Raw genomic sequence first — 22,007 nt, 5'->3', positions numbered from 1 at the left:
ACAAGTATAAAGGACCCTTGGACAAAGCCAAAGGTGGGTGGGATTGAGGGTAGAAGGTAGGGATGGGTGCGTGGGGAAGGTTGGGGGGAGCAAAGTGGAGACAACTGTGCTTGAACAGCCATAATAAATAAATAAATAAATAAATAAGAAATCATGTGACTTTATGAATATATATATATATATATATATATATATTCTGATCCATTTTTATCTTTTCTTGACCTTGAGGTTCCAAAATGGCTGAATGTGTTTTTCATTTATCATAGGCCATTTGGAGGTCCCTGTCAATGAACTTATAATTCATTTTTTGGTAGTTTCAATTGTTATTTTTCCTTTCTTTATGAATCTACTAGATTAATATTGGCATTAAATCATATATCCTTACTTCTTTTCTTCATATTTTCTTCTTCTCTATTTCTACTTAATTCATTTTGATTGTATCCTTTGGTCTTGTCTATGAGTTACATAATTTGGGTTTTTCTTGTTTTTCTTGTACTATTCCTATTCCATTGCGCTCTTCAACCCATCTTCTTAGGGTGGTTTTATTAAACATCAATAATAGTATTTATTATAATTAAAAGGTATTTAACTCTTTTTTAAATTACTTTTTCTTGATTTATATATGTTCCTACATTAGTTACCACTCTGTATATCTGCCACAACTCATGCCAAATTTTATTCATTTTAAAACTTTGCCAGGGCCCTGCTCCTCCCCTGGGACAAACCATGATTTTCAAGCCCAGCCTGGAAAAGTCCCACTACTCAAAGCACTAAAGACAGCACCATGGCCATGACTCTGGGTTACAGGGACATCCATAGGCTGGCTCATGGCATTGGTGTGCTCTTGGAGTACACGAACTAAAACTCTGAGAAGTACACGATGGAGGATGCTTGGATTATGACAGAAGCCGGTGGCTTCAGTGAAAAATTCAGTCTAGGTCTAGACTCCCCCAGCCTTCCCTTGTTAATTGACAAGGCTCGTAGGCTCACCCAGAGCAATGCCATCCTTCTTTCCATTGCTCACAAGCACAACCTCTGTGGGGAGAAGGAAGAGAAGATTCTCATGGGCATTTTGGAAGACACGGTTATGCACATCCAAATGTACGACATCAGGATCTACTACAACCCTGACTTTGAGAAACTGAAGCTCGAGTTTTTTGAAGGTCTTCCCTGAAGAGATGAAGTTCCTCTCACTGTTCCTGGGGAAGAGGTTTTTGTTCGAAGGGGACAAGCTCATCTCTGTGGATTCCCCATGACATCCTAGATGGGCTACGTATGTTCAAGCCCCACTGTTTGGATGCATTCCCAAACCTGAAAGACTACTCGGTCCACTTTGAGGGCCTGAAGAAGACCTCTGCCTACGTGAAGTCTAGCCACTGCTTCCCAACACGTGTGCACTCAAAGGCTTCCATGTGGGACAAGTAGGGCTTGTAAGTCCAGGAGATGGGAAGCCAGAGAACTGCTGGACATTTCTGCATTCTTAGAAATATCTGCTTTTCTTCCTTTTCCTTCTCTTAACAACCATCTCTCTCTACCTCCTCACCAGATGCCTTATTTGGCCTTTATCTGCCTCATAACTCCCTTTTCAACCAGGCCCTCTATAGTTGCCATTCCCCAAATTTCTTCAGCAATGTTCCTACCCTTCCCATATTAATCTTCTTGCACTAAAGCCAATGAGACCAACCTCCCCCTCATTGGTTGCTCTGCTTTGAGGAGCCCAACCAGACTCCTGGCCTGTAGAGCTCAGCCCTGAGCTCCCACCACTGCCCTGAAGACCAGCATTGCCCTATTTCAGGCCCTGCTCCCCCAGCATGGTCCCTGCCCAGCCCTTACTGATTCCCAGTAAAGCCTATGCACACCTGCTTATCTTATTATTCCTGCTTGGCCACTGGACTCAGGACTGAGTGTGATGGGGGTCTGAGAGGTATTTGTTTTCCCTCTGTTTCCTGCAATGGCTGGGTTGTGGGGATGTATGTGTGGGGTGGTGGCAGGGAGAGGGACAGGTGAGATTATAAGGTTTCTTGCTCATTTCTGTCTTTCTTCATGTGCTTTTTGCTTCAGTCTGGAGTTTCTACAGAAGAGGGTGCCTCCTGTACCTTGGTCCCTCCTTAATTTCAGCATTCATGGAACTCCTCTGTGAGCTTGTAGTATTCTGTGTCATGGTTAAGTGGCTCTCCAGCGTGGGGAAGGGGGTTGAGCCATCCACTGCTGGGGAAGGGGTCCTAGTGGCTTACCTTCTGTCACCCTTTCCCAGAAGTGTTCCCTGCTGTAGATGCCTTTCCTCTGTGCTCTTACAACATATCTCAATAAAACACACTCTACTATAAAAACATAATAATCCATGCATGGTTGTTCATCTGTCTCCTTTACTTGGGTGTGGGATTTTCTCTTAATTTTCTATTTCAATGCATCTGTTGTTTTTGGCTATCTTTTGGTTCCTCTGTGTGATCTCATACATGCATTTAAACAATCCTTGTAGAATGTCAGCTTCCCCCTTGTGCAGTTTACATGGCACATAGAACAAAACCCACTGGCAAGGCAAGTGGTCCTATCTGAATGGTGGAATATTGGGGAAAGAATTGCAAATGTTATTATATTGGTGGTCCTTTAAGGTCACTGTTTCTCATTCATTTCAGGGAATCTTATCATACAGGGCATGACTCACTGCTGTATCCAAAGGCCCTTGCAGATGTCATGAAATCTTGTTGAAACTTCATTTCTCTCAGGTATCTACTGTACTTGGGACCTGGTCAGCCTGCCTGCAACCACTATGAGACTCCCACCTCTGACAGTTGTGAGGCCCCCATATTCATGACCTCTACTGCATATAGGCATGAAGTCTGTAGGCTTTCATCTTGTCTTTATTCTTACTGTCCTGAAAATGCCTTCATGAACCTAGGCAGTTTTCTTTAACCAAATCCTGTCTTCTCTGTTTTTGCCCCCGCAACACTTAACCATTTTGTCCTGTATATGCACATGATCCTTTCTCTGCCAAAAATGCTTTTGCCTTTTCCTGCATGTTGGGTGAGCTTGTGTATTTAGCTAACTTGCAACCAGACTCATGAATCTACGTTGTTCTCTAATGCATAGCTTTACTCATTCCCACAGTTTTAAGCATATGACTTGTAAAGTCCTGTAACTTCCTGTTTATTATAAAATTGTGCCATTAGGCATTTCATATTTTTGATGTGGTAAATATTTGTAAAATGTCTGGCTGGTATTCAATTTAGGGACTATACCCTAATTAATCTCACAAGATCTTAATACATTAGTCGACACTTTCATCTTTCAGAAAGGCAAGGAAATGATAGGGGGAACTACAGTTCTAGCCATCATTATGCATAATGTGGAGAAATAAGTTGGTGAAGTGGAAATGCTAGTAACCTTGGGAAAAAGGTGATCATGACATATTTCAGAATCTGATAGCTGGGGAGGAAATACAGAGTTAACCTTAGATGTACAAAGGCAGAATGCAAATCATTAAATAAGATAGCAGTTTTACATGTCTTTAATTAAAATAAAAACAAAACCTCGTGATAGTAACAAATTTCTCATGAACAGATTTATGATTGTTCCATTAAAGACTCCAGAAGACCCCCTTTTTAAGTGACACTGCTAAGAAGAAGTAATTGGGAGAAGCCTATGAGGACAATGACATTCCACTGGCAAAAAGAGTTAAGATTTTTAAAAATATATGCTCTACGTGGCAAAGAAAAAGCCAAGATAATTTATAAGAGGGTACTTTGTATCTGTCTGACATGTGCTGATATATGAGGCTGAATGGTTTCAAAATGTGCACCAAATAGTGTTGAAAAGATTAAACTAAAAATGAGATTAAAGTTTGAGATGCAAATTACTGGATCTTCAAAATTTGATTTTAAAAAACATGTTCAGAATAAGAACAGTTTAAAAAAATAATCAGCCATCAAAAAAGACACATGAAAAGATAAAACAGATCAGATAAATATAAATTTAATTACATACAGGTGAGATAATCATTGAATTTATCTTTTTTCTAACCATAACTTTAAAATCACATTTTTAAAGCACATCTTTCTAAATCTTCTTATTTTAATCTCTATCCTTGATTATTTTTGCCTTCTGTTTTTCATTTCAATTAGATTTTTTTGATCCAGTGTATTTATTGAGATGACCAATTCTTTCCCAGGTAGAAATATTAATTTATATTTGATCATTTACAACTCACGTGTTTTAACGTCAGTTACTCTTTTGAAAATTCCTTTTAAGGGAAGGCTCAGTGCTGGAGTTAGTGTGCTCTACCTCTGCTTTATAGTTTTAATCTCACAGAGCTTTGCTATTCATCTATGCTTTCCTTCAGCATCGTCCCTTCCTTTCCATTTTCACCTCCTTCCAACACAATAAATGCTGAGATTTTTAAAGGGCCATGTCTTTTATTCTATAATAGTGTTATTGTGGTATCACAAAATTCTATTCAGTCACATACTTGAGGAATACTCTTAATATGTCAAAATAGATGGATTTGGCTTTTTAATATTTAGAGAAAGAGAAGTGTGCAGGAAACTATCTTATAACTTTGGTTGACTGGGCTCTCATTATGTAGGATTTCTTCAAGGAGATGCTTTGTCACTTGTGAGGGGATCTGGCCAGAGCCTAGTTGAGATGTCTTTGTGAGCAGAATCTTTATTCACCCTTCCGAAATATTTTGGACATCCTGGGAAAGTCAAACTGAAGAGGTTTATTTGATCAATGGTTCGTACTCAAAACTGTGTAATAATATATATTTTGATGTCATCTTTTACCAAATTTTTTTTCTGGAAACTTCCATAATAACAAATTTTAAGAAAGGCGAGTTAGGCGTCATGCATGACAAGATTCTTTCTCTCTTGCCTGATTAAAATGAGAGGAGAGAACCCTGAGGAGTATTTTTAATACATTTTCCCCTGACACTGCATAAATCTAAGAACATTTATATGCTAATCAAATCAAAATAGGAATTATTAGTGACTGGAGAGCCCCAACATGGCTGTTATTTTCCCATCAACATATGATAACAGCTCTGACGCTGAATTAAGGAGCTGAATATTATATAAGCTCCAACAGGTTATAATACACGACAGGTTTAAGCAATATTAAAATCTAGAAACCCTGCCCCACCTATTACATATTTATTTGGTATTACAAATTGTAAATATTTAAAAATACACAAAGATACAGTGTGGGTAAATTCTTAATGTTTAATGAAATTATTCATGATATACAAAGAGTCAAATAACTCAACAAACACCATGAAGGTTAATGCATGCAAATGAATCAAAAGAGTCCAGCAATGAGAAGAAGATAGGGTGTCCTTTCCTAGGAAGATCATGAAATGGAATTAAAGTAACCTGATTTCCATGGTCAAGTGATATCTCTGGGGATAAAAGGAAGCGACTCTCACTGCAGACCTACTAGCAGCTAATCAAGATCCAATGTCAGGTCTCCATCTCACAGACTGGAGGCCACTCATTCTTGTATGGTTCTCATTTCAATACTGTTTAAGATAGAAACCTGGGCCCTGTTTAAAATCTATGTATTTAGCTTGTCTTTTAGCAGTTTATCTTATGACTTATTAACAGCTACCTAATGGATGGGAGCACTTTGAAATATAATCTCAAATAATGGGAAATTCCAGAAAAAGCCAATGAAAAAACTGAGACTATGGGTCTAGTGGGGAGATTTTTAGTTTGATTGTTAGGGTTTCTAGTATTCTTACTTATCACAGATCATCGTATTGCAGGTCTAAGTCTGCAGGTAAAGATGCATTTCCCATCTTGAATACCACATTGCCCACACAAAGGAAACCCTGTCTGCAGTGAATGGGTGAGCAGAATTTCCCTGGCAGATTCCATTTGCATCTACAATTAAAATGCCATTTTCAAGTTCCTATCCTCAGCAGCAATAGCAGAATTGCTCTGACATTTACAAAGCCTCAGGAACTGAGACAGATGAAACAATTGTGAATAAAGTTTCAGCTACTGCCCTATGTAAAGCCCAATATTTATAACAAATATGAAGATTATTAGAAAAATATCTGTTGATAATAGAATATTACAACCATTCCTGGATACTTTAACTGCTAGGCTTTCATCTTTTCAATATCTATTCATCTACTATCTACCCATCAATCTGTGCATTCTGATAGTCAGAAGTCTTGTATTTTTTAATTAAAAAACAAAACTTTTAGACACTTATGTGAAACTTTGTTTTCTTTCTAGAATCAAACAGTATGTTGGATTTGCAGTTATAGTCCATATACTGAACTATAACTTTCCATAATGGAAAGACCTATCCCCATCCATTGAGGACTTCTTCAGTTCCCTATGTAATATATGAACAAAGAAACAAATATATAAAATCCGGGGATCCAGAAAAATGTGAGTTTGTATTTACTTGCAGAAATTAAATACTACACTACAAAGTGGGCAATTGACAAAATCCCTTAGAACCTAGGGTTCCTGATGTACAAAGTAGAGGTAACAATACTACCAAGCTTACAAGGTTGTATCAGCTAAATTACTAACAAGTACAGGGACAGATTTCTAACAATCATACAATAAACAATGGACACCTATATGTGTTAATATTTTGGTGATAGTTCAACTACGGGCCATTGGGTTTTGAAAATTAGTCATACTTCTTGGTGACTTGGCAACAAGCAGTTAGTTCCACAAATTCCAAGTACAATGAGGTAGGCAATCATGATGGTCATTTTTTTAAAATCCCAGAGCTTTTCTTAATCTTCAATATTTAAACTGAAATCATCCTCTATAGTCAGATGAATGCTCAGAATAAAGTTTTTAAAATGTGGCCCTGGCTGGTATAGCTCGGTGGATTGAGTGTGGGCTGCAAACCAAAGGGTCGCCAGTTTGACTCCCAGTCAGGGCACATGCCTGGGTTGCAGGCCAGGTCCCCAGTGGGAATCACAAGAGAGGCAACCACACACAGATGTTTCTCTCTCTCTCTTTCTTCCTCCCTTCCCCTCTCTGTAGAAGTGAGTGAATAAAATCTTTTTAAAAAAAGTTTTTAAAATGTTGCAAAGGATAACCCTGGCCTGTCATAGACCGTGTTTATACTGTACCTCTCTATTTTTCATTTCCTAGCAGAATCTGAGGTACACAGGAAGTACTGGAAAGTATTTTTAGTATAAATTAATTGAACTGAGAATTTTTATTCAAGAATTACTCAACCAAGGATATGTCCTGTTTTTAGTTAATATTCAGAGTATGAATCAGAATAAGATTAAAGTGCAATCTTTTGTGGGGCTCATACACAAATACAGGGAATGATTAAGAACTTCCACTGGGGCCAGCAACACCTATGAGAAATTTTTGAAAAGTTAACCCAGCATTCAAAGTCCTTTACAGTTTATCTTTTACTAAATTTTTAATCCTTATCTCCAACCATTGTAGCAAAACCACTGCATACTATTTTATCAGACCCTCTGTGACTTTAAGCCATATTTTACTTAGTACACAGAACACTCTTCTTAATTCACATATATAAAAAATTGCTCTCATATTTCAAAGTCCAGATAAAATATCTTATATACTGTGAATACTTCCTAAATTCCTGCTGAAACGCCCTCCTTTTTTATCCCATCATCACTTTGTTCCTATCTCTAATGTATTTGTTATCACATTTTATTATAAATAGCTTTATTTATAATTTTCTTGGAACATAGTCATAAAGTCCTTAAGGGCACGACCTTTATTGATATGTTCATGTTTATACGGCCTATACTTATCATATTAGCTGGTATTTAATTTTGGTTAATAAAGTTTGTTGATTTTTTAATTAGATTTAGAAAGAGGGGGCAAGTAGAGAACAAAAAAATGACATAATTAACATTTCACACTTCTAAGTACCTAGATAATATTCTGGTTGCTTGCAGGATGATTCAAGTTCAATTTTCTTCAATTAAATTGTGAGTGTTTTAGTGAGTAAATAACCACTCTATCATAATTTTCAGCAACAATCTGAAGGGATTTAAATGTAAATCAAGGCATCCATCACACTTTAGACTGCTGATGGTAAAATATTCTGTACCTCCAGATTTCTTACAGTAATAGATATGTCCTTGTCTTTCTCTTTACTGAAGAGTTTTATGTAGTTTTGCCCTGAAGAATATTCTTAGCAGTAGAGTGTCATTAAAATTAAAAATACTGATGAAAGAAATGAGCAGAAATAAACAATGAGCATTTCACACGTTAAAAACAGTGACATAAGGTGGAAAATAATGGAAAAATGAAAAATACATATAATGATGACTGGGTGACAGATTGCCATCATTTTATTCTCTGGGGTTTTGTCACAACCTTCAGTAAGGAGATAATGTTGAACATCTGGTGGACAACCAGTGTGGAACCTCAATGAAGCTGAGCATGTGCAATAGACAAGGGATAAGCTTGGGGCTGTGGCTCATCTCCTCACACATGCCTAAGAAAATAAAATGAGCCAAGAATGGTATTCAATAACAACAGTTGCCTTCTAGGAAAACATCTGAGTCACAATACACAGGTCTTTCTCTGGCACCAAATAGTATGAAAATCAACGGAAAAAATGCCACTCTTGCTTTTGTCATCCAGAAGCTATATGACCTTGAGAATTTAACCTCACTGAGGTTCTTTACCTGTAAAATATGGAAAATAATAACTCAAAATAGTAAGTTCCACTTTGATAGCCATTAAGATGATTTGTTGGCCTGTGCTCTTCAAAGTGTCACATAAGGATATATAATGCAATCTAATAGCAAGCACTGTTTTTTTTCCTATAAAGTAAATCAGTAATTGCCTACTCTGTTGCTGGAATTTGTCTGTCTGTCTATCTATCTATCCATCTATCTGTCTATGTTTGAAGAAGAATAGTCTCCTTTATTAAAAATTCTTCACATAAATTATTGGCCTGAACTGTCTTTCCATTAGGAGCTTAAATTTTACCCCAGTCGTTAGTGATGGATAGATCTGATGTTTTCTAGGCGTCATCACCCATCATCAGTGTGTGCTACTAAAGCTATAATCACTGGCTTTCTGTCTCCTGGGTAAGACAGTGATGTGTAGCGTTCCCCAGTCTTAGGTGTAAACATTCCTAGCATAGCTGATTTTAGGCTACTAACACAACTACATACTCAGAGCTGGGAGAATTGTGCACAATTATTTCTTACCAGCTGGTAAGAATGTGTTCTAGCTCACAGCTGCCTCATATTCAATATAAGCTAATTTCTTCAAGTGTCAATAAAAAAATAGTGAATTTTTCTTAACTTGCTGTCTCTGAAACAAACACACTCATTTAGGCTCTTACTAGTAAATACTGAAAATAAAAATGGAAACTAGTGAGAATAATAATTCAAATATGTGCCAACTTCCAAGAAATGTGAAGGCAGGTGTATTTAAATTGCATTCAAATATAAGTTAAGGCTAAATTTTGCTGAAATACCTGGAACCTGATGTCCCACGCAGCTACCCAATGGATGAAGAAGACTCTGGCTTCATTTTTGCTGCCTTGACTACTGTGTACCTCCAGCACTCCTACTTAGAACAACCTGCATAGTATTGTCAGTGAGTGGTCTGAAAAGGAGAGTTCTATCTGACAGCTCAGCGGTTTTTACTCTAAAAGCCCCAGGAGACAGGAAAGCCTTCCCAGAGCCAAGCAGCCCTCCTTTGCCTGAGCAGCGTTGAGCCTCAGCTTCAGGCTGCTTTTCCTCATCTGGGCCATGCTGTTTTCCACGGATAACTCCCCAACATCACTAAGCTTGTCTTCCAGGTGAAGCAGAGAGTTTCCTACACAGAATCCACATACTTCTGCTCCAGAATTGAAGGAAGCCTGCCTTCTGATAGCATCCTGGACTTTTATCACAGACTGTTTACTTTAAACCTGGAAATCTCTCCTTCATTCCTGTTTGATTTCCTTTTGCTCTGTTTTCTTTTGAAATGTGAAGAATCATATTTCTTTTGAAACATATTCAAAAGCTAATTATATATTTAGGTTTGCTCCTGGTATATTCTCTGCAGCGTCTTCTTTGGCAGCACCTTCATTGCTGTTGTCTCTTTGCATAATGTCATTTTCCCAGGAGCATAAGCAGCAGGTGCCAGCACCTTAAATTCTTAAAGGTATCAATTATTTGGAAGCCCCCTCTATGATTGTCCTCTTTTTTTTCAGGGCAGATATGACTGATATAACATGCATTTGTGAGTACCCAGAGCTGTCCTCATCTGACTTTTGAATTTCTTTCCTTTTCAAGCTGAGCAATCCCGGCTCTTCCCACCATGTGTTCCTCTTAGAGGCTGCTAAGCACCATCATATTAGACAAAAAAGAAAACAACACCAGACTACATTTCCCCCCTCAAGAGCAATTGAAAATTTGCTTTATGCAAATAGCATTTTTGTGTTCAGGGCTAATTAGGAAATATATTCCCCAAATAATACTGTTAGTTCAGACTCTAGAGAATGGAGCAGAGGAATGGCACACACCTTCTCCAGAAACCCAAAGCCTAAATGGCAATAGGCTTTACTAAGATAATTCTGCTCTATGGAAGGCCTTCAGGCTCACTTCCCGGAGAACAGCAACTGGAGATGAGTCATGGCCCAGCTCTGCCAGGAAAACAGCATACGGCATCCTCTTTCACAGTTCAGAAACGAAACTAACAACCTTGGTGTAGGATTCTAAAAATCACAATGGATATAACTTTCACAGAAAAGTGTTAAGTGTACCATCGAATCTACCTATCTCTTATTGAAAAATGTGAAAGAAGATAGTGTTTCTTTAGAACAGCCCAGAATAAATGTGACCATTAAACCTGACTGCTTATTTTTTTTTTTAACTTTTGGTATCTGTTTCTTAACTTAGATATAATCAAAAAATTAAGGTAAAAATTTTATATCAATTTTATTTCCAACATATATTTCCATCATTTTACTGTAATCATTTAATACTTAAACATTCATTATGTCCAGAATATTTTTAAATTCTGGGACTGCAGGTGTATGTTCACATATGTTTTCTCATTGAATCCTTGTAGTAACCCTGTGCGGAGACTCGGGCAAGCACTAATGTGCACAACTCTTTACACAAAGGTAGCCTAGAATTGAAACCCCCAATGCTAAATTCAAGGTCTAAACATCTCTCTCAATGTTCAAACTATAACTTGTTTTAGGTGTTTTATTCTCTATTTAACATTTTGTTGCCCACCCCCATATTGAAGATTGTTTTTAAGCTGTCTAGTCCTGACTTGATTATCTAGATAAAATTTCTGTACATTCATTTGACTTCAAATTTGAAGCAATCTTTTTCTCCTAGAGCTGGTAAAATGCACAATATACATATCAAATGCAAAGGGCCCAGGGGACGGTGAGCTTTTAGAGAAATGTGAAAAACTAGCAGTCACAGGAGTTGTGAGTCTTTGGGGAGCACATTTGTCAACCAGATCTAGTGAAAACTTAGAGTGTGGGGAAAAAACAAGAAAAGGAGGAGGGCGTATTTCCTCGTTTTCTCTCCACTACAGTCAGAACATGGAAAGGCTATTCCCTCTACAAAGTGAAATGGAGAATAGTGGTAAATACATTAATATGTTTATCGTGTCAATCATTAAAGTGGGGAATTTAAACACCAATACATACCTTTTGAACAGATGTTCTTTAGAAGAAAGGACCATGTTCAGTATCCTTCAGGCCTTGAAGGAAATTTACACTACTAAAGAATCATATATTTATTAACGTAGAAGAGAATCTGGCAAGAAAGAAGTTCTACCTAGTAATTTCATATAGATTTTTTAATAAATATTTTTGAGTGGTCAATTATCATAATGCATTTCTAGGCATTGGCCATTTAGTCATCTCAGAAAAATGTGTTGCTTACTGTATATATGTGGGAACATGGTGCATATGCAAAACAATAAAATGAATGCACAAAACCATAAGTAATAATGACACATAAGTAATATGGGTAATAATGTTCAAAGTTTTTGGAGGAGAAAAAGAATCCCAAAAGGACAAGTGTCCAGAACAGGCCTCTCAGAGTCTGAGTGACACTCACCATGTCTTGTGTGTGGATAAAACTTAGTGATACAGAGAGCAATCATAAGGGAATCCCGGGTATAATACTGCTACTGGGACAGGAACATGGGGACATTTGAGACAAAGTGCACAGGCAACTTGAATGAATAGAGAGTACGAGAATGGATAGGAAAAAAAGAACATTTGTCTTCTAACTTACTTATGCCCCCTCATATGCTACATCTAATGTGTTTTTGGTGACATTTTTAAAATTCATAAAAACATGAGCATCTAGATTTTTCTATTTTAGATTATGTAAATCAGGACCTTGAGTCGTTTTATAAATAAAAAGCTAATTCATTTTATTTTCAGTCATTGAATCTTCTGTTGCAATTTAACAGCATGCCTTTTCACCTATTCTTAAATTTAAAATATGCATGGCAAGGATTGTGCTTAGACGGTATTGGGATGGACTTTTATTCCTAAAAGAGCCCAATGAGTTTGAAGTGAATATTGCCACAGCACATCATTTGTGTTTAAATTTACTTTTCACATGGCACTTTGTTGTGCTTACATACTTTTCTTACCAAGAGTATGTTCCTCACTACTTCCTTCAAATATACTGCAGGTTATGTAATAAAATTAAAGACAGCTGCACAGTAGGATATACATGAGAGAGAACAGAGCATTTCTGTTCTCCAGAAAGCCGTGGATATCAAGAGCAAGGCATTCTTCCCTGAAATTCTACTGTTACAATTATCAACATGAAGATTTTTGTTTCAAAGATTTCACATCTTCAAATTAATATACTTAAATTTGTACTTCATTTCATTTTCTTATATTTTCTGAATCCTCCAAATGATATACTCATAAAAAAACAATGGCAGAAGCTACACTGTATAGAAAATGAGTCTATTCTTTAAACTTGCAGGTACAATTTTAAATTGTCCTGAGGTATAGGCCCAATCCACTATCATTTTTCATGAATTTCAAAAGCCTATAGCTTGTTTACCAGCAGCTTTTATATAATCTCTACTCCTAGACCATTCTTATCATCTGTCTAAGGAAACAGTATTCTTCAAGATAAGAGTGATCTCCTCCACCTACAACCAAAGGCTTTTTGATGCCAGAATTGCTTATAATATCTTTTCTTTTGGAAATTCATTCTTTTCCCTTCATTTTGGTAAGAACTATGTATTCTCAATGCTTTTTCTGCTCAGCTGCATTCTATATTGACAGAATCTATTGTCTCTGGGTATTCAGATCTTCAGAGACATATGAGAACAACTTCATGTAGTAGCTCAATTTTGTCATAGTAATGGCTTTTATCTATAATTAATATTATGAGATTCTGAATCTTCTTATACCTGTTATATCTTAAATCCATGGGTAACTATCATGTGATCTGCATGGATATCAATGCTGAATTTTTCCCTTCCGGAATTGCATTTTTGTATCATCTATAGAAAATCGGTCCATTTTTATGATTTTTCTTGTTCTGTCTGCTTATAATCCAACAGATGGTGGAATCATTGTGTTCTCTACCTTATAAAACTGTGTAGGTTACTTATTGTTATATGACAAACTAAATGGCTAAATATGATCCCAATACATTGTTTTGGTTTTGAATATGCAGTTTGGGCAGAATTCAGTGGGATGGTTCATCTTTGTTCCACATGGGATCAGGTGGGCTATTGTATCCATTTCCAAATGGTTCACCTGCTTGCCTGGAAAGTTGGTGTTGGCTGTCAGCTAAGAGCTAGGCTGGAGGTCTTGGTTGTTTTAAAAACCAGCTTCTGCATGGGGTGCTGGAGCTTCCTTGCAACACTGCATGGTCAACTCCACCGTGTTCTTTACCATCGCTACTGATGGTGAGCCCTTGGGCCATGTCTCCTTCCAGCTGTTTACAAAGTTCTAAAGATAGCAGAAAACTTTCATGTTTTGAGCACTGAGGAAAAAGGATTTGCTTATAAAGATTCCTGCTTTCAAAGAATGATTCCAGGATTTATGTGCCAGGGCGGGACTTCACATGCCACAATGGCACAGGCAGCATGTCCATCTACAGGGAGAAATTTCATGATGAGAATATCATCCTGAAGCACACAGGTGTTGGCATCTTGTCCACCACAAATGCTGGACCCAGCACAAATGGTTCCCAGGTTTTCATCTAGACTGGCAAGACTAAGAGGCTGGATGGAAAGCACGTGGTCTTCGGCCAGGTAAAGCCAGGATGTTGTGACAGCCATGGAGTGCTATGGGTCCGGGAATGGCAAGCCCAGCAAGAAGATCACCATTCTGACTGTGGACAACTCTCATAAATGTGACTTGTGTTTTATCTTACCCTCCAGACCATTCCTTCTGTAGCTCAGGAGGGCACCCCTTCACCCTCATCTGCTTTCTCTAATCTCCATGCTCTCTCCGCAGTTCATTGGGTTTCATATTTTCCTTACCCCTTCCAGGTTCAGCTGGATTACAGAGTGAAGTTTATGATTATGAAACAAAAACTATACAAAAAATTTGTCCTTTCATTTTACTTTTTAGTTCATTCTAGCCATTTACTTATAATATTGGCAAAACTTCTATGGACCAAATCATAATTCACTCCATCAAATACAATCCATTCAATGCCACTCTCTTGAAGATTGGTTCTCCTTTACTTTGGGCCCCAATGAAGCTACTATGGGACAATACTAACATTCTTAGAAATTCTATTGTTTAAGCACAAGGAATACTCAGAAGAATATTACAAGCCCTATTAAGGCAAATCTTTAAGTCTTTCTGAGTTTTAAAATATTAGATCATAGAGTCATGTCACAGAAACATTTAGCATTAGGCCATCCTATTCTGGTAGCCCACAAGGATTTGGTATTTGCCCTAAAGCCTTTTCCTACTTTAAAAATCTATTTTTTTGGTAGAGCTCAGAAATAACAAACATCCCTATTTCACACTCTTAAACTCCTGGTTCCTTTAGATTTCCTTTAAATTCTGCTCAATAACTTACCAGGTCTTTCAATTCTCTCCTCATATTTTACCATATACTGCTAGAAAAAGTCAGTCAGCAATTTCTACATTGTCTTGAAAATCTATCCAGTAAAATCCATGAGTTCATTAGCTCTTCTCTCTATTTCCCATATTGTCACAGGCAATGGTGTTGACAAACGTTTGACCACTTCATAAAGGCAAACCTCTTTTCTCTGGTCCACATGTTTTAGATTTTTGTTACATTGGCACTCCATTTTCAGGAACCAATTCTGCTCCAGTTTTCTACTGCTGAGTAAGAAACAATCCCAAAAGTTAATGACTTCAAACTGCAGTGATTTCATTTTATCTTGTCATTCTGTGTCTCAGGAACTAGTACAGGGCTCAGCTGGCATTTAGCTGACAGCCAGGCTGATCTGAGGGGGACTAATGGCTTCATTCCCATGCTCAGCACAAGAGTTGGGAGAGCTAGAAGAATGGGCTGACCTGAGCCTCTCTCCCAAGACATGACTACCCAGAGATACATAGTCTCAGGGCGTCTCTAAGCATTTTTTTTTCAGTGAGGTAGTTGGGCTTCTCACTTGGTGGTTCTGGACTCTAAGATAGAGTGTTCTCAGAAACAGAAAGCTACCTGTTGTTTGAGGACCGGACTCAGAAACTGTCACAATGACACTTGTGCTGTATTCTCTTGGTGAAGCAGCCATGAAGATGGCCTAGATCCAAAGGCAGATTCAACAAGGGCAATATCCAAATCCATGGCTATCTTCAACCCACCACAGGGAATATACCAGTACCAACATTATTTCAAGCACAGGTTTTTCAGTTTGGGTTGATTTAGCTTGTACAATCAGCCACAAGCCTAAAAATAAAGGCAGTGGTCTGGATTATACAGATGCATATATTTTTATCAGAAATAATTCAGAATATATTTTGATCCTTTTTCCTTTTCATATTTTTCTTTAAAAATTGATGCAGTTTGGAGGGGGGAGAAAAAGCATAACTCTTAGGTAGTAACACTTGGAAATTTCTATTTTATTCAGTCCTTGGACATCCACCAAAAATTTATCCCTAATAAGCCTTTTGTTCTTTGTCTCTTTCTCTTTGTGGCTCTCCATTAACTATAGGAAAACTTTACAAATCTTCCTGTTCTGAAGGTCGATATTCATTTTCTCTGATCATTTCATTTTTTACGCTTTCACCTCTTATTAGTTTTTGCTAAGGCTGACAAACTTCATGTGCTATTCTTTGCTTCAAGCTAAGAGATCTTTCTGTCTCTTCCAGAAACTTTTAATCTGCTATCTCTTGCCTTGAAACCATCAAGACTGTTGTTTTTATATCTTAATTGGTTTTCTTAATTCACCTATATTTATTCCTGAAAAGATGGCAGGATAAGTTTTTCAATTTCCTCCAACTCTTTCATATTTCATAACATTTGCATTTATAGTATAGTAAACAAGCCATCTTTCTTTTTATTTCTAATATCTTCTAATAAGGGTCCATTAACTTTTACTCTCAGCTTGAGCATGATGACTGTATAGCTAAAAAAAAACATACTGCAAAGCACAAAATTATATTTTTGCCTTGTTAAAAAAATAGTTTGCCAGACCAAAGCTTTATGTTCCAATGTTATTGGTTTCTTTCCTGTCTTGAACCTTGGTTTATCAAATGTAGGAATTGTGTGGAATTCTTGACCCACTGTAATCCAGAAATACATTTAGACTGGGCAAAATGCTTCAGAAGGAAATAAGACTATGACCTCCTCTGAACTCTGTCCTATTTGTAGAATAAAAGTAAAGAGCAGACATAGAAATGCTAAAACACTGACAGAAAGACTATGAAGTAAGCTTCTCTGCAGATATGGAGAGTCCACTTTTTGTCATCTATAGGTTACTCCTTTACAGTCCAGTGTAATGGTACCAAGGACTAGAATAAGCTGTTTATGATTATTTTATCCAGACTGTGAAAGTGGGATGAGAGAGAGAGAGAGAGAGAGACAGAGACAGAGACTAGTTCACCTGTCTTTTGAAAGAAAATCAATGTCAAAATCCCTTTTAAAAATTCTCATTGGACAATAATGGGAATGGAAAGGAAAAGTCACTGTTCACCAGACTATTTTATGTTATCTCTTCCCTCTAATGTAATCACACACACACACACACACACACACACACACTTGAAATGGTTAAGTTCAAAAATAGGCAATGTTTTCATCATAGTCATCATCATTAGAAATTCATTAAAGCATGGGAAATCACATTGTTGAATGCTGTTGTCAGGATAAAGATTAAGAGACATTTGTTGAGCATTTGCTCAGTGCCTGACCTTGTGTAGGCACATTTCTTTGTGTTATCCCCATTACAGTGTGGCACTAGCAGCAGACTTTGCTGAATGAATAGCATAGATTATAAATGACAAAAAGTTTATGAGAAAGAAACCAAGCAATACTTGTATTTTACAAAATACCCAACGAAAAGAAATACTATTAGTTTGGACTCCAAACAAGAACCCTGCAGGAAATGAAAGGGTGTATCTTATTTTTTGAAGCAAGGCCAAGGCCGAGAGAAGTGCTCTTCTCATCATGCCACTAAGGTTTTCCTCCTTGTGGAAACTGAGAATTGCTGTCTTCTCTCTCCGAGGAGCTACTAAGAGAATGAATGGCCTTTAGAGGGAGTCGCTGCAATCCCAAGCTGTGTTTGTCTGGAGGTTGAGGAAACTACTTCAGGCCCTTCAGTACAGTATTCTATACCTTATCTTTATTTCTGCTTAAAAAAGTACATATGCATATTTCTTCCCTTTCATTGTATAAAGGGCTCAAATTGACTCTTATTGTTACAGTTGTCATAGAGGCTATAGCAAGACATCTTAATGCTCTGCTTTAGAATGAAACGTTGGCGAACTACGTACAGCCCACAACCAAACCCGCTGACTGTTTCCATGCAGCCTACACACGAAGAATGTTCCTTTTTAATATTTTTATATGGTTGACAAAACATCAAAGGGAGAATAATATTTCACAAAACTGGGGAATTACATGAAATTCAAATTTCAGTGCCACTCATAAAAAAATGTATTTTGGAACAAGTCCATGTTCATTTATTCACCTATGGTCTACAGCTGCCTTCGGTTAGTACAGCAGAGTTGGGTAGTGGGGACCAATCCATGCTGTCCACAAAGCCATATTTGCATGTTTACTGCCTGGCCCTTTGCTGAAAAGTTTGCAGACCCTTGGAATACATGTTCAAGTTATTTTTTTTTCATTGAAAATTGTCTGAAAGTAATTCCCACTGTTGACTTAAACAATGAAAAGACTTGATAAATTCCCCATTAGACTTGGGTTGAGTGTACTCTCAGAACACAACTAATTCTTGTACTTACTTTGTGGACAGCTTCTACTGACAGTAACTTTGGAATAGATATATTTTCCAATCAGATGAAAAAACAGTTGAAATATAGAGCAGACTGCTATAAAATTTCCATTTGAATCTGTATGCATTGACTAGAAGAAAGGGGTCAATGAGGCTTGCAAATTCAGAGAGAGGAGATGCTGTCAGTAGTTTTGCCATAAATTTCCCAGAAATATTAATGTTGGTGGAAAACAGTAATATTTACTTTTAAAAAGTACTTCAGAATCTGCTGATTTCAAGATGTTGTTCTACCAAGTTATAAAACTCCCCTGTTTGTATAGAATGCTTTTACCCAATGCCATAAACAGAATGCTTTCTCTTTGTTTGAAAGTAATTTTTTTCTATTTCCAGGAAAGTTCCCTCCTCAAATTTTTCTTAATTCATCAGTGTTTGATCTTTTGAAGTCTCTTATTTTCTATAGGACTGAGGTTATTACCCTAACTTCTCAAGATAATTTTCCTATTGTCAAAGATGTCCATAGGATGCCCAGATGGCAAATAGGCACTGAAGTCACATTGGAATTTTCAGCTAACATCATATCAAATGATTTTGAAGGGGAAACCTTCCAAGAAATCTTGGAAAATAGCACTGCCAGGGACCCAGGTAAAATCAAGGTGATATTTGTTAAGTAGAAAAAAAGTGGCGTAATAAGTTGGTACGTTAACTACTTATGAAAAGAATGTTGTAATGTTAAGTTCAATCTCATAAAAATTTACGAATAGTAAATCAGTCATACTATTGTATGATAAATCAAATTTTTACCATATAGTATTATTATATGGAAAGAAGGCCCTGGGAACATTTTTACCCTGGCTGCTTTAGCTTAGACCTTATATTCCACCTGGAGTATTCTCTACCCTCTTCTTGTCCAAAAACACTGCGTAGCCTTGATGATCTAGCTGTATAATTCCCCTCCTTCCAGTGAGTTTCACAAACTATTCTACTCCTGAAGTTACATCACTTAATATTTCTGTTACTCTTTTGTTCGATTTACATTGTTGACTCTTAGGATTTGTAAACATTTTATGGTATTATTTAATTTAAAACATATAAAAATTCAATTCTTTTCTCAATTATAACTTGATTGGTGTCAGGACTTGCCTTAAACTTTCCTACAGCATTTAATTCTGGTGTGTTTTTTTTTGCCAGTGAATACATTAGAATAATTTGCTACTTACTTTAATTTTATGTATGGAATACATGAGTTCAGAATTTGTACATAAGGCAAGAAAAATCCATAGTTTCAAATTTACATTTTTTGGAAAGTAAATATAACATTGTCTTTGCTTAATTTTAGCAACAAATAAATTTTAAAAAGAAAAAAATGTAGTAGTATGATTGTTATTATATTATATCATTGTAAAATTTGTAACAAGCAGCTTTTGACATGGCTTCAAATGGTCCCTGACTCTAAGTATTCATGTCCTGTGCAATTCCTGAGTGTGGGCTAGACAGGGTGACGTGCTTCTAATGACCAGAGAATAATAAAAGCGATGTGATGTCTCTTCTGTGATTCAGTTATATAAGACTGTGATTCCCATTTTGCTGGTCGACTGTTCTCTTGCTGGCTTTAATAAAATAAGCTGTCATGCCGTAGAAGCCCACATGGGAAGGAACTGACGGCAGCCTCTAGCCAATTGCCAGCAATGAACTGAGGCCCTCAGTCCAACAGTCTGCACATAATTGAATCTTCCCAACAGCCAGTTCACCCTCTGCAGTAGATCCTTCTGCAGGTGATCTGCAGGTAAGACCCCAGCTCTTGACTGTGGGGTCATGAGGAACCCCACAGCAGAGTATTCAGCTCATCTCTGCCTGGACTCCTGATCCATAGAAACAGAAAGGATGCATGGGTATTCTTTGAAGCCATTAAGTTCTGAGATATTTTATTTATTAAATATTTTTACTTCTTTCATATGCATTTAAGTGGTTTCATATTTATAAAATCCATTAACTGAGACTTTAAGATCTTGATTTGTTGTCGTCCATATTCTCTGCCTGGGCAACAGTACTCAGTCATGTGTCCTGATTCTAAAAGTAAAACTAAAAAGGGTTTATACCTGTTATCTCATTTCAAAAGTGCAACAATGCTGTAAGGTAGATTGATAGGGGGGGGAGATGATGTCTATATTATTCCATATTTAGAAGATCTCAACAATAATAAAGGGTTAAGGTATTTATAACAGAATGAACCGTGTGTCTATTACCTTGAAAGTGAAAGGGAAATTATACTTTAAGGTCTTTACAACATATGAGCAGTTACCTCCTTTATGGATGTTTATAGTTTCTCCTGCTTCTTATTTTTTAAATTTAATCTTTACTGTATTTTTTTACATTACCTTTTAGTCCCCTTATACCCTGCTATCCCCAGCAATTACCACACTGTTGTTGTCTGTGTCCCCGAGTCCTTTTCCCTTTTTGCTCAATCCCTCTACCCCCTAACCTCCCTCTGCCCACTAACTGTCTCCTACTCTTTAATGGAAAAATCTACAGGAAGAAAATGACTATAAGTATGGTCATGTGTATGCCTCTTTATGTGTGTATGTGTGTGTGTAGCTGAAAGTATATGGCTGTCATTTTATTTGAGAATATTGCATTCCCCCTAGGTGAGAGCATCCAGCCTTCCCCTTCCAGGGAACTAGGTGAATCTGAGATACCCACAAATGATTTCTTCTCCTGGGACTAACCCAGTACTGTGGCAGATGAGGCTGAAATGTCTGCCCCTTGACTGGGTAACTGTATGAAATCACAGAGAACTTCCTGGGAACTCTTTGTAGTTTTCCCAGAATTTGTTTTCACACCTTTTTGTGTCTCTGAGCAAATATTTATCACTAAGAAAAATAATAGCAATTTGTTCTAATTAGTAAGAGATTCAACACTTGATGCCAAGTTAAAGTAGCTTCCTAGAGACTAAATATGTTCAGTTAATTATAATGTGTGTGTGTGTTTTCTCAAACACCACAAAAAACAAAAGAGCATGATTTCAGTTGAGGCATTTACAAGAAATGTCAGAAAAAGTTTTTAAACTGAAAAAAAACAGGTAGCATATATCTATATGTATGAATATATGCTTATGTATGTATAACCAGTTTGTTTTTTAATCAATAGTTTATTAGTCCAGACATTATTCCTGTAGCTAATCATAATCAAGAAATAAGAAAGCTCTCTGGAATTATCAAGGGCTCCTTAAGTGCTAAATAAAGAGGGTCAGGACAAGAGCAGAGCTGGTTGTACAAGATATGATTGACATGAAGTGCTTTTCTTGGGTCCTACACGAAATGGGCTCAAACTCACCCTTATTTCCTTTCAGCATTACTCCTCACGGAATGGGGAAGCAGCAGTCTTTGACTTGGGAATAGCGTTTCTAAAACAACATCCCCCACAAATTATACAGTGTTCCATTCAGAAGTTGTTATTTTTGTTGTTGTTGTTGTTGTTGTTATCTTTTTTACATTCCTTGAGGGCAGGACCTATATCATTTGTTTTTCTACATTCACTTGTGCCCTGGAATTATTCATTTAGCAACTCTCTTACACCTTTCTCCAGGACTCAGAGAGCCTTTTAAAAAGATACTAGAGTCAAATGTGGGAGGGAGGTTTTCCAGGACTTAGAACAGAA

General features: G+C 37.1%; 2 pseudogenes; both read left to right on the top strand.

The window, feature by feature from the left end:
* Positions 1–737: 737 nt before the first annotated feature.
* On the top strand, positions 738–1,514 carry LOC114505977 (annotated as a pseudogene).
* A 12,326-nt stretch (positions 1,515–13,840) lies between these two features.
* LOC114505976 lies at positions 13,841–14,373 on the top strand (annotated as a pseudogene).
* The last annotated feature ends 7,634 nt before the right edge of the window (positions 14,374–22,007 follow it).

Source organism: Phyllostomus discolor, chromosome 9 (assembly GCF_004126475.2).
Source record: "Phyllostomus discolor isolate MPI-MPIP mPhyDis1 chromosome 9, mPhyDis1.pri.v3, whole genome shotgun sequence".
Lineage (NCBI taxonomy): Eukaryota > Metazoa > Chordata > Mammalia > Chiroptera > Phyllostomidae > Phyllostomus > Phyllostomus discolor.
This window is presented reverse-complemented; position numbering and strand designations above follow the sequence as displayed.